This window comes from Meriones unguiculatus, assembly GCF_030254825.1.
Source record: "Meriones unguiculatus strain TT.TT164.6M chromosome Y unlocalized genomic scaffold, Bangor_MerUng_6.1 ChrY_unordered_Scaffold_42, whole genome shotgun sequence".
NCBI lineage: Eukaryota > Metazoa > Chordata > Mammalia > Rodentia > Muridae > Meriones > Meriones unguiculatus.
This window is the reverse complement of record NW_026843713.1, coordinates 441,976-451,639: the sequence shown is the minus strand read 5'-3', so window position 1 is coordinate 451,639 and position 9,664 is coordinate 441,976. Positions and strand designations below refer to the sequence as shown.

Genomic DNA, 9,664 nt, shown 5'->3' with positions numbered 1-9,664 from the left:
TTATTGGCCTCTCCTTCAAGTTGGGGAAATTATCTTCATTTTTTTTTTTTTTTTGAAAATACTTTCTGGGCCTTGGAGGAGGGAATCTCCTATAATTATCCTCTATTCTAATTTTTCTTATGTTTTCTCTTTCTTGGTCTGTTACAGGAAGTTTTTAGATTTAACATTTTCTTTGACAGATACACTTGTTTCTTCCATTGTATTTTCCACAACTGAGATTCTTGTTCCCATCTCTTGTAGTCTATTTGTTATGCTTACCTCTGCAGTTCCTGTTGTTTTCCCTGAGTTCATTCTCTCCACAATTTTCACCATTTGTGTTTTCTTTAATTTCTCAAAAAAAATTATGGAACACTAGGTGAATTTGCATGTCATCCTTGTGCAGTGGCCATTATAATCTTTTCAGCATTGTTCCAATTTTAGTATATGTGCTGCCAAAGCGAGCACCACATAATTCTTTCAAGTGGTCAGTAATAGTCACTTCTGAGTTTCACATTATGACAGATTCTATTATTATTTGTTAAATGCACAGTTAGTGAATAATATTCTGTGAAAATGCTCCCCGACCAAGGCAAATATTTGAACAAAAATTGTTTAATTGAGACTTTACTTAAATTTTTAGGAGACCATCCATAATGTCATTTCCGCAAGCAGTCATTTTGTTGTAGTCCCTCACAATAACTGAGAATTTTTCATGATGAACCATAAGCTGGAGGCAAAGAGAGGGAGACTGAAAGAAACATAGAGAGAGCAAGAGAGACAAATTCAGAAATAGAGACTGAGACCAACAGAAACAAAATGTAAAGTGACAGAGACTCCATTTTGTCTGTTTACTTTCATTGGCATATCAACCTCAAAGCACACCCTCTTGTCATATAAATCCAAAAGGAAATATATTTTTTCAATATTTTTTATTTTGGTTTTTATTAATTATACTTTATTCACTTTGTATGCCCCCATAAAACCCTATCCCCTCACAATCTTACCTTCCCTTCCCATCAACATGCATGCCCCTCCCCAAATCCCCTGATAGGGGAGGTCTTCATCTTCTTCCTTTTGATCCTAGTCTTTCAGATTTCATCAGGATTGGCTGTATACTCTTTCACTGTGGCCTGGTAAGGCTGCTCTCTAAACAAGGAGAGGTGATCAAAGAGCCTGCTAATCAGTTCATGTCACAGGTGGTCCCTGTTCCATTACTGTGGAACCCACATGGACACTGAAATGTCATGGGCTATCTCTGTGCAGAGTTTTTAGGTTATCTCCATGCATGGTACTTGGTTGGAGTATGAGTCACAGGAAAGACCCCTGTGTTCAGAGTTTTTGGATCGCTTGCTCTACTTGTGGAACTCCTGTCCTCTCCAGATCTTATTGTTCCCCACTTCTTTCATTAGATTCCGTGCACTCTGCCCAACATTTGTCCATAAGCATCTGCTTTGGTAGTCTGCAGGGTAGAGCCTTTCAGAGGCCCTCTGTGGCAGGCTTCTAACTTGTTCCCTGTTTTCTTCTTCTTCTGATGTCCATCCTCTTTGTCATTTAAGCCAGAGTTCTCCCTGTTGATTAGTTTCTTTAGGTGTACACATTTTAGTAGGTTTATCCTATATTATATGTCTATATGAGTGAGTATATACTTGGTGTGTCTTTCTGCTTCTGGGATAGCTCGTTCAGGATCATCCTTTCCAGTTCTCACAACTGACCTGCAAATTTTATGATTTCTTTGTTATTTTTTTTTATTGCTGAGTAATATTCCTTTTTGTGTAGATGTACCACAATTTCTGTATCCATTCTTCAATTGGGGGAGCATCTGGGTTGTTTCCAAGTTTTGGCTCTTACAAAAAAAGCTGCTACAAATATGGTTATGCAAATGTCCTTATTGTGTACTTGAGCCTCTTTTGGATATATGCCTAGGAGTGGTATAATTTGTTTTTGAGGAATCACTATTCCTAGTTGTCTGAGAAAGCAACAGATTGATTTCCAGAGTGGTTGTACAAGTTTATATTCCCATCAGCAAGGAAGGAGGATTCCTATTTATCCACAATCTCATCAGCATGTGTTGTCTTTTGAGATTTTGAGAGAAACTTAAAGCAATCCTACTGAAATCAGGAACAAGGCAAGGCTGCCCACTCTTTCCATATCTCTTCAACATAGTTGTGGAAGTCTTGGCTAGAGTAATAAGATAATTGAAGGAGATCAACAGAATGGGAATCAGAAAGGAAGAAATCAAAGTATCAATATTTGTAGATGATAATACAGTGTACCAGAGTGACCCAAAATTCTACCATCATAGTATCACAGCTGATAAAAACTTTTGGACAAATGGCTGGATACAATATTAATTCAAAAAATTCAGTAGCCCTCGTGTATACATAAGACAAAAGGGCTGAGAATGAAATTAGTGAAACAAAAGGAATTATATTATCTAACCAGGCCATACATCCTAACACTTCCAAGATATTTCCTTGGTGGGGACACCCAATGTAAGTAGATGAGCTTCAAGGGAACATCACAATTCAAATCACCAGTAAGTGGAAGAAGATGGAGGGACTTCTAGGCTAAAAGAACTTATTTATCCTGATATTTTGTCATTTAATACAATGATTAAAGTCCCTGAAAATTCCAAGACTAAAGAACATGACTGGCAATCTCTTTTGGGGGAAATGTGGAATATTTCTATGACAGAGTATTAGTCAGCTAAGAAAATGACAAGATATTTTCAGGCAAATGGGTGGAACCCTGAGAAATCATCCTGGGTGTAGTAACTAACATGCAGAAAGACAAATATGGTATGTATTCACTTACTAAGAGTTCTCATAATAGTGGGGTTAAATTTCCAAAAGGCCATCTTTTGTGACCATAACAGTCTTCCACTAGAAGAATTGGATGGCAGTTAATTGATTTTTTGGGCCAGGGCATCCTATGGAATTTTTCAAGCAACCCAGGGTATTATTATCAAAGTATGTTGCTCTCTGCCCTCAACTGATTAATTCAGTGCCATGTTCTTTTATTCTCAGAGATGCTTCCTTCTGCATCAAATGGGATTCCATACAGAGACCCCCCAGTCCAATATTATGCAGAGAGAAACCTTAAAACACCTAGTACTGAATAGGATTTCCTTATGAAATTCTCCCTCCTCTGAGAGCTCTGAGAAACCTGCAGGAGATTTGTCAGGAATTGTGTAATAAGTAGAGGGAATTGAAGACACAAGGAGAACAATTTCCTGGCAATCAAGCTACAGAGGGAAATGATTCTGCCAGCCTAGATGAAACCTGAGAAGCTAAGGTCAGACAGAATGTGGAGGAGGACCTCCCTATCAGGGATCTAGATAAAGGTTATAGAGCTATAAGAAGGAGGCTGAGTGGGACTGGAAGGAGAAGAAGGAGGTGGCAGCAAAGAGGATACAAAGTGAACAAATCATAATGAATAAATAAGAAAAACTTTGATCAAGGTGATGGAGTATAGAGATCTCCAGGACAAATGGCTTCTTCTTGGGGCTGGTTCCGGGTGCCAGAATGATGAACTCAGTTTTCTTTAAGGGACTTGGCACTGAGATTCTGAAATGTTCCAATAAGTATATGAACCACATATACTTCAAGTGATATATTTTAAAGAAAAAAAAAATATGACACAAGGGTAAGAATTTGAATCAGGGAGCAATAGCATAATGTATATTAAATGAAATTCCCACATAAGTAATAAAAATATGTTCACAACTTTTACAATGACTTTTAACATGGAGGAATTATTCTGCTGAAGGAACAAAGAATTTGATTTTGTAAGGCTTGCACTCCAGGAATTCATTTTTAGCAGAGTACCCTAGCCATGAACTAGTGTTTAACCAGCTTCCACAGACCTCAGGAGCATAGGTGGCACCTCTCAACAAGACACATGACACTAATACTACTTTTCCAGGTTTTTTTCTGGGGGACCACAGCAAGAAACATATCTGCTTGGTGTCCTAGGCATATAACACAGACTCATGTCTCTGTCCTTAAGTCCCAGTTTTAAATGTAAACCCAGAACCAGAAGGATTGTTCATTGACCACTGAGTAGGACACAAATGCCAATCTAGCCTGGTAGACAATGCAACTATGCTCATAGAGGGTTGGCAACTCTAGTGTGTAACATTACTAGCTTTCAAAGAGTTTATTCCCCCTCAGTTTTTCTTTTACATTCACAGTTCTTTCTGTGTTTCAGCCAAACCAATCCCAGGAATTGTCTGGTTTCTTTCTCTTTAGCTGCTCTTAAAGACTCAACACCCCAGGGAACCCTAGACCCTGTTAGCCTATTATATCAATAAGAATATGAAGTTATATTTAGTGAATACACCACTAAATGCTCAGTACAAAGTAACAATGTAGGAAATTTTAAATGCAAGACCACAGTATGAAACGTCATTTGGTACATTCCCTTTAATCCCCGATCATGTTGAAGCTTCTCTACTTAGAAAGCTTTCCAGTTAAATAAACATTAATTTTCATTTCCTACCTGACATTGCCACAGAGGTAAAATATCCAAAATAAAAAAAAAAATTCTGAAAGTTACCATGTAAGTTCTTTTCTCTTAATGATACATGTTATGTCCTTACTGTTTTAAAGATTAACTTCATATCAATTTTAGGCTTATATGAGGAGAGATGATGATACAATGCTCTAAAAAGACCAACAGATCTCAGGAAATGGGCCTTCCACAAAAGAACTCATGCCAAAGGGTATTTTGGTTCAAGAAATATCTTCTGTTGCTCAATGTAAGGACCTAAAATTAGTCTGGGAGACAAACATGCAAGCTGCACACGTACCATGTCAAAAAACTTTAAATGCTGACTAAATTAACATGTCACACTACTCTGGAAAATGACTTATCCTTTCAACATGACATATTTTCACAGGGCATAGATATTTGTCATTCCAAAATCAAAATAGACATAGGAGTCTTACAGCTGGCAAAGTACACACCAGCTTAGTTAAGGTACTAAAAACTAAAAATATTACTTCATATGTTTAAAAGGCAAAACTTCCTATCCCATTTCAAAAAGAGCACGCACAAAAAATAGCAAAAACAAATGTCAAAACCCAAGTAGAAGATGCCTAATACTAATGCTAAACCTAACCATAACCCTAACACCATGTTATGCTGACATCACAATGGTATAATGGTTGTAAAATGTTATTATGTCATCACAATGGAATTTTGACATAAAATGCTATTGTGACATCACAATGGATGTATGACATCATAATGCTTTGGTGACATCACAATAGTATCATGACATGCCAATGCTATTATGACATCATAATGTTATTATGACACTATAATGCTATTATGACATGTGAAAACAGCCATCCTGACAAAGCAATCTACATATTCAATGCAATTCCCATCAAAATACCAACTCAATACTTTACAGACCTTGAAAAAAAGATTCTCAACTTCATATGGAGAAACAAAAAACCCGGAACCTCCAAAACTATCCTGTACAACAACATATCATCTGGAGATATCTTCTTCCCCAATCTCAAATTTTACTACAGAGCAATAGTAATAAAAACCTCATGGTATTGGCATAAAAACAGAAAGGAGGATCAATGGAACCACAAAGAAGACCCAGAAATAAACACACACACCTATGAACACTTGATTTTGACAAAGAAGCCAAAACCATTCAATGGAAAAAAGACAGCACCTTCAACAAATGGTGCTGGTCCAACTGGATGTCTACATGCAGAAAAATGAAAATAGATCTATATTTATCACCCTGCACAAAACTAAAGTCCAAGTTGGTCAAAGACCTGCATAAAACCAGATACTCTAAATCTGTTAGAAGAAAAAGTGGGGAACAGCCTAGAACTCACTGCACAGGAGACAACTTCCTGAACAGAACACCAACAGCACAGGCTCTAAGAGCAACAATCAATAAATGGGACCTCATGAAATTGAAAAGGTTCTGTAAAGCAAAAGGACACTGTAGGCAAAATGACTGCCTACAGATTGGGAAAGAATCTTCACTAACCCTTTATCTGACAGAGGACTAATATCCAGTATATACAAAGAACTAAAGAAGCTGAAACCAGCAAACCAAGTAATCCCATTAAAAAATGAGGAACAGAGCTAAAAAGAGAATTCTCTACAGAGGAATATCAAATGGCAGAGAAACACTTAAAGAAATGCTCATCCTCATTAGCCATCAGGGAAATGCAAATCAAAGTGACCTTGAGATTTCACCTTCCACCCATCAGAATGGCCAAGATGAAAAACTCAAGCTATAACACATGCTGGAGAGGTTGTGGAGAAAGGGGAACCCTCCTCCACTGGTGGTGGGAATGTAAACTGGTACAACTACTTTGGAAATCTATCTAGCGCTTTCTAAGACAATTAGGACTAGTGCTTCCTCCAGACCCAGCTATACCACTGCTAGGTATATACCCAAATTTTGCTCAAGTACACAAAAGGGATACTTGCTCAACCATGTTTATAGCAGCTCTATTTGTAATAGCCAGAACCTGGAAACAACCCAGATGTCCATCAAAGGAGGAATAGTTACAGAAATTGTGGTATTTTTACACAATGGATTACTACTTGGCAATCAAAAAGAAGGAAATCATGAAATTTGCAGGTAAATGGTGAGATCTAAAAAAGAACATTCTGAGTGAAATATGCCAGAAGGAGAAAGACAAACACAGTATATACTCACTTATATAGACCTATAAGATATGATAAACATAATGAAATCTAAATACCTAAAAAAGATAATCAGGAGAGTGGACATGGGGTAAGATGATAAATCCTAATATAGAAAGACAGATGGGATGTGCATTGAATGTATGACAGGAGTCTACTGAGTGCATCTGAAAGTCTCTAACTAGCAGTGTCTTCAAAGCAGATCCAAAGACTCATGACTAAACCTTTGGAAGAGTACAGGGAATCATAAGAAAGAAGGGGAGTTAGTCTGATGGGGAAAGGATAGGAGCTCCACAAGGACCAAATATATCTGGGCACAGGGTCTTTTCTGAGACTGACATTCAACCAAGGACCATGTATGGATATAACCTAGAACCTCCATTCAGATGTAGCCTGTGGTAGCTCAGTAACCAATTGGCTTCCCATAGTGAGGGGAACAAGGACTATTTCTAACAGGAACTCAATGACTGTCTCTTTGGCCCCCCCACTCCCCAAGGGAGGAGCAGTCCTGTTAGGCCACAGAGGAGGACTTTGCAGCCAATCCTGAAGATACCTGTTAAAACAGGAACGGATGAATGGGAGGAGGTTCCCCCCTATCAGTGGACTTGGAAAGGGTCACGGTGGAGATGAGGGAAGGAGTGTGGGATTGGGAGGGAATGAGGGAGCGGGACATGGCTGGGATACAGAGTTAATAAAATGTAATGAAAAGAAAAAAAAAATTAAAAACATATAAAAAAATAAAAAAACATTTCTCAGTGTGACACATGATTATGAATTTGAACATGGGAGCAATTTCGAGTGTGTATATTATATGATATTCCTATATAATCAGTAAAATAATATGCTAACAACTTATACAATGACTGTGAAAAATCAAGAAAAGTTTCCACTGAACAAGCAGTCCTGGCACTAACACTGTTTAGAGAGTTTGTCTGTAGCACCACTGAAGGAAACAGAGCTGCTTTTGTGTCCTAGGTATATAGCATGGTCTCATTTCTTTGACCTGAAGGCCCTGCTATAACTGTAGTCCCCAGGACCAGGAGAGTTCCTCACTGACCGTTGATTAGGACAGAGCTTTCTTGAGAGAAAGGGTAAGTAGCCCCACATACCTCAATCTGGGCAGCTGAGAGCACACAATCCAGCGATGACAGTTCCTGTCCAAGACTCTTAGTTCAGGAATAGTGTAACATATTTCTTTCAAGATGTCATTAATAAAATTGACTGGTATGACAGCAAAATGGAATATTGACATCACAATTGTATTATGACATGACAATGGGATTATGACCTCAATATGCTATTATGATATCACAATGATATTATGACTTCATAAAGGTATGACTTCACAATGATATTAGGACATCACAATACTATGATGACATCAAAATTATGTCATCCTCTCAATAGTATTATGACATCATAATGTTATAATGACATTGCAATGTTATTAAGACATGATTTTGTTATGACATCTCAATAGAATTATGATATTACAATGCTATTATGACTTCACAATGTATGACTTTACAATGATATTACTACATCTCAGTGCTATGATGACATCACAATGCTATTATGCTATCACAATGGTGTAAGGACTTCACAATGCTATTGTAACATTACAATGCTCTTATGATATCACAATTGTATTATGTCTTCACAATTGTGTGAAATTTCAAAGCTATTATGACAACACAATAATATGACATCACAATGTTTTTATATCATAATGCTATTTTGATATCATCATGCTATTATGATATAACAATCTATGATGACATCATAGCATATAATACCACAATGGAACTTTGATATCACAAAGTTATAATGACATCACAAAGTTACTTTATCATCAAAATGCTTTTCACATCACAGTGGTATTATGACTTCACAATGGTATTTTGATGTCATAATAATATTATGACATCCTAATGGAATTATAATATCACAAAAGTATTCTGATATCATTATACTATTATGACATCATAATGCAATGATGGCTTCATATAGTATAATATCATATTGGAATTATGAAATGACAATCCTATGATGATATGCCAATGGTATTATGGCATCACAATGCTATCATGACATCAAAATGCTATGATGATATCCCAATGCTATTATGATTTCACAACCAGATGACTTCACTAAGGTATGAAGACATTACAATGCTATGATGAGATCACAATACTAGATGACATCACAATACTATTATTTCATTACAAAGCTTTGATGACAATACAGTGCTATTATGACATCAATATGGTATTACAACACCACAGTACTAGAATGATATCACATTTCTCTCATGAGATCACAATGGTATTATATCACAATACTCTTATGACACCACAATTGTATGACATTACAATGCTATGATGACATCACAATGGTTTTATGATATTGCCATGCTATTATATCACAATGCAATGATGACATCAAAATGGTGTTATGATATGACAATTGTATCACATCATAATGCTGTGATGACATGACATTGGTATTATGACATCAAAATTTTATTATGCCATCCCAATGGCAATAAGACATCACATTGCTGTCATGAGATCCCAATGCAATTATGACATTACAATGATGTGACATTAAAGTGGTTTTATGATATCATAATGTTTTTATGACATCACATTTGTATTATTACATCACATTAGTATCATGATATCCCTATGGTTTTATGATTTCATAATGGAATTATGACTTCACATTAGAATTCTGATATACTAGTGGAATTATGATTTCACCATGGTATTATAACATCACAATGTTATTATGATATCACAATGCTATTATGATACTGAACTTTTAAGGATTATGAACTAGAGAAAATTATGACCAGGGCTGGAGAGACAACTCAGAGGGTACAGCTCAGAGCTTACAGATGTCCTTCTTCAATTCCCAGCAAGCACACTGTGGCTCACAACCATCTATAATGAGGTCTGGTGCTTTCTTTGGGCATACCTTCAGAACACTGTAT

The 9,664-nt window shown here is 36.7% G+C and overlaps 1 non-coding gene across 1 annotated transcript; it reads right to left on the bottom strand.

Moving 5' to 3' along the window:
* Positions 1-337: 337 nt before the first annotated feature.
* On the bottom strand, positions 338-444 carry LOC132651933 (U6 spliceosomal RNA). Its single transcript, XR_009589456.1, has one exon. It is a non-coding gene; the product is annotated as a U6 spliceosomal RNA (small nuclear RNA).
* Between the last annotated feature and the right edge of the window lie 9,220 nt (positions 445-9,664).